Source organism: Cariama cristata, unplaced genomic scaffold (assembly GCF_000690535.1).
Source record: "Cariama cristata isolate BGI_N322 unplaced genomic scaffold, ASM69053v1 scaffold13249, whole genome shotgun sequence".
Classification (NCBI taxonomy): domain Eukaryota; kingdom Metazoa; phylum Chordata; class Aves; order Cariamiformes; family Cariamidae; genus Cariama; species Cariama cristata.
The window spans coordinates 20,701-25,458 of record NW_009636415.1 but is presented as its reverse complement, the minus strand read 5'-3'; positions in this window follow the sequence as shown (position 1 = coordinate 25,458).

The window sequence follows — 4,758 nt, the reverse complement described above, 5'->3', positions numbered from 1 at the left end:
TTCCTGCTGGTTATTACAATAAATGCTGCTGGTGGTATAAAATCTGCTAGAATAGCACTGTGGAACTGACAACTTTGTCAGTGCCTTATAACTTTGATGAAGTAGATGCATCTTGCTGGCTTTGCCTTTCTGCTCTACAGCATCATAATTCAGTAGGGGTTTGTACGGTGTCCCCTCCCTCTGGTAAAACATTTTACGTACTGAAAAATATGGAAATGTGAAAGGAAGGACCTGGTTACAGTGCGGGGCTGTAGGAGCATGAAGAAAAGCGCATTCTTCTTAATCACCTTCATTTTCAAAAAAGGTGAACCTCATTACAGTCTAAAGTGAAGAGTTTTCTGAAATAACAACGGTTGAGAAGAGGCAGGGTATCCTAGATGGTAAGTATAAACCTGTTTTAGTAATGTGCACTGAGGACAGCAGAGACAAGGCCTTTGCATTAAGTGTTTCAAGGTGCATAGTATCCCATTTTCAGTTTGGAGAGATGAAGCAGCCAAAAATCTTAAGTCGTCATGCTGAGTAATAATATAGATAACAAGACTACAGGAAGTTCTGAGGAAAACAGCAAAAGATATTAAACTGATTAAGAGGAGGGCAACAGAGGTAACTAAGTTTAGCATAGTTAAATTACGGCTTAGGGTTAGAGAAACATTACTTCCCAATAAAAAGATTTGAAAGACTTAAGCACCAAGGCTGAAGGAATTCTGGAGCCTAATTTATCAGAATGCAATTAAGAATGAAGTTATGTCATTGAGGAAAACTGCGATTCATTGTCAATGAAAACTTCCTGACCGTGAATGCTGCTAGACCAGAAGTGGAAGGAGCCTGTAACCTCACGCTTTTAAAACCAGACTGGACAAAACATTGAATGTTTCAAGAGGAAACCAGCCTGTGTTGGTGTGGAGATGAAGTAAACATGCATTTCCATCCTCAGACTCCCAGCTAATTAGCAGTTCCTGAAGAACTCGTATTTGTTCTGCTAGAAAGCAGTGAGATGGACTGATCCACTTGAGCATCTCCTATAAATGAGCAAAGTTGCTGCAATCTAAGAAAAGCAATTTTCAGCTTTCCAAAATGCGACTCGCTCACATAATAACCTCTTTGCAGAAGCAGCACCCATTACAAGCAGCGGGCGGTACAGCTTGATTAGCGGGGCCAGGATCCCCCCATGCTGAGCTGCCTTGGAGAGAAGAAACAAATTACCTGTTCTCTGAATCATCATTATCCTTTACTTGAGAAACCCACTTCTACTTCCCTCATCTCCACATCCACAGGAAGCACCTGTCAAGTTCATATTTCTTAATTTGGGTCATGAATTTTTATTTCCCAAGGTTTTCAGAGATTCCTATTTTTACTGTTAACAGGATGTCCATCAACACTCTGCATATTTCCAGACAATTTTCCTTTCAGCTTCCTGTAAGGGCAAGAAATCTTTGTATTGTTTATCCTGCCTTTTGAGACTCATGTTCTCTTGCCTTGTTAATTCCATCCTTTCAAATCCCTGAAAATGTTTCTCGTCTTGTCTTTCACCTTGGGGATTCAGCAGTTTGTGCAGCTCAGCAGGCAGGGATTGGCAAGGACAATACAGATAAAAGCAGAGCTGCTTCTGTCCACGCAGGTCCAGCTGCAGGATCTGTATGGGAAATCCTATCTAGATAGCAAAGGTGGTGGGGTGGTCAGAAGGAAAACCTGAACAGGCCAAAATCAATGGAAATTTTGCCATCAGTAGAAATGACACAAAGTCTTCACTCTCTGCTTCGCAAACTCATTTTGGCAGTTTTGATAATGTTTTAAATTTCTCAGAAGGAAAATGGGAAGGAAAATTATCAGAGAAGAAAAAATTGGGTTCACAAGTTTCTTGTGATGCATGAAGAAAACTGCATAGCTTGGTTGTGTTGAAAAGAAGGACACTTAAGCAGACTTCTACTGATTTAAAGAACATGTCTGCACAAATAGTGACCTGGCAACAGTTCTGAGCTTGCCGACAGCCGTATTTGATAGCAGCTCAGCCCAGGGACAGAGGGCCTGGGTCTGCTCGGGCAGGTGTGGGACAACTGTTGTGTTGGACCAAGGGAAATGCAATAGTTTGGAACCCTCAGAGGGGATCTTACAGCATTACCACAGAAGTAAACCATAAACCAGGGAGAAGAGACGCGTATTTCATATGTATTTATGTATGTCATATAAATGATACATTTAATATTTCTGATTGCTCAAAAATTTATTGTTTTGGTAGTGCTTCTTTGTTCAACTAATCAAACATCAATTCCTAAGGCATCGAAGCCTGAAGAATTTGGAGTCAAAATTCAGTCACCCAAATCTCTTGGCCTTGCTTACGTAGGCAAAAACTTGCCAGGATCATGTAAGATACACATTTAAGCCAGTGAGAACTAAAGTATTACTCTGTCATAGCCATAGGCCAGAAGACAGCTTAGCTGTTGGTAAATAAGACCTTACATCAACAGCTCAGAATTCTGCTGTTCCCTGACTTTTTGCTGAAATTTAGGAAAAGTAATAGTAATACTGGGTAAATCACGCATCAAAATTCTGAGAGCAGTTTCATGCTATATATATTAAATGTCTGCTCCTCTGGAGCCATGATCTCAGCTTGGATCATTAAATAAGGAGTTGGTTTAATATCAGCCAACAAATCACAATAAACCTTGATGTTTCCAAGATGGCAAATATGCAGGAAACTAGATTCATCAGACCTTATTTTTACGTTCTAAAAGATCAAGAGTGAGCACAAACCCTTTTTTTCCCCTTTTATAATTAATTCCAAATGTCAATTTGATCTACTAATATGATTCTAATTGCCAAATTTCTAAAATAGGGTTGCCTTTTTGTTTCTAAATATCAACCAAGCAGAAGAATGAAAAAGTAAATGCCTTAATATGATTAAATGTGATCTGTTCAAGCAGTGGGACAGTACCACAGCTTCAAAACCCCTCTCTCCAGTTTATGTCTCTCACATGAGATGCTGAGAAGGAGCATTCTGGCTGGTTTTGTCTAAGGAAAGCTGCAACAGGAAAAGTTTCTACCTTTTACTCCTGGGGTAGAAAGTAGAAGTGCGTTATGATGGATAGTTTGGGATTATGGTGTATATACTTATCCTGTAAGCCATTTCTTTATTTCATTTTACTTCAGAAAGAAGTGAAGGTGTGGGAACCATAAATAATGTGATGCTAATAATTCCAGCCAGCATATGCAGCAGCTGTTGCCATTGCAAGCAACATAGTACTTTTGACCTCTGATCACTGCATCTTGTTCTGCTAATTGTTTAGCTATTTTTAAGCAGTTTTCTTACTATCCACACACCGAGGTGATGCTGAGTAATCTGAGCAATTTTGCTGGGCTTGTGGTTTTGAGTGACAAATATGTTTTTTTCTCCATCTAACAGCTGGATGACTTTGCGTATTAATAGAGGAAGCTGTCACAAAGGAATTACATATATAGACTTCATGTAACTTTTTAAAGTACAAGTTATATAGGTGCAATTCATTTTTTCAGCTCTTCAGGCATTAAACTGTTTGGTGGAAGGAGCTTGACTTCTTAGTCTTTACTCAGTTTTCTACAGAAACTTTTTATGCTCAGCAGCTATATGAACAATTTTCAGAAGCCCCTAAGAAATTGCTCCAGTGTTGGCCCCATTGTTACTTCAGTGGAAAAGCATGGACTTCAAGAGCAAGCTGATCCAGATGCCAGATAAACATCTTCTCCAGGTTGAAACTGAAATTCGATAAAGAAAACCTGCACCATCATGAGCCAAGGTCAGTATAATTGTGTAACTCAACTATTTTAGCAGCTGAAGATTCCACCTGATTAACCTATTTATAGCTCTATATTAATTCAGTACCCTTTATTCCAGAGGTTCCATGAAATTTTATGAACACAGCCAAGGAGGCACTAATCCCACATGCAGTATTTAATGAGTTGTTTTCATTAAGGCAGGTGAACAGCGAACTCCTGATGTTGGGCTGATCCCCGTACCTGCAGCTCCCTACTTTGGGCAATGAAGCTGGGTGCTAGCGGTGTCCGAGTTGGATGGGAAGCAAACAAGAAACTTAAGAATAGCATAATAATGCAGCCATGTAACCCTGATACATCGTATTACCATTGCTAGTAACAGGCCACAGGTTTTGTGCTGACTTTGCAAGGCCTCAGGGCCGAGGTGCATCAGGCTTGCTTTGTCTGAACTTTTATTGACCTGCCTGCAGCTTTGTTTTAATTCGATTTAGCTGTAACAGCAATTTTTCTTCCAACCAGGTGGCTATGGCTAAATTCTTTTACTTTGCTTATAATTGCAATGGTACTGCTGTAGTTCTACGCTCTAACGACATAATGCAGTATAGAGAAATACGGGGCTGGTTCGATGGCTGAGGCCTCGAGAGCATTAGAGCAGAGGAATACTGGCATGGGGTGAAAAGAGATGGGGTGAAAAGGCTTCACGCTGGAGACCCCACAGCGATGAACTCCCCCACGGTCAGTTAAAGAAATGCAGACCTGGAAAAAAATGGTTTTAGGGATAACAAAGACAACAAACAAATAGTATCTAGCATATTTAAAAGGTGCTGTACCTAGCAAATTCAGATGCGATGTGGAGCTGCAGAACAATGAAGAAAGAGGAAAGGCGTAAAACAGGTTAGCAAACATCTTAAAATGAACCCAAGTGGATCTTAGAGTGAGGAAGACGAAACTATCAACATGAACATCATAGTTCTCCCAGCGAAAGACTCCAGATACTGCTGACCTACTGCG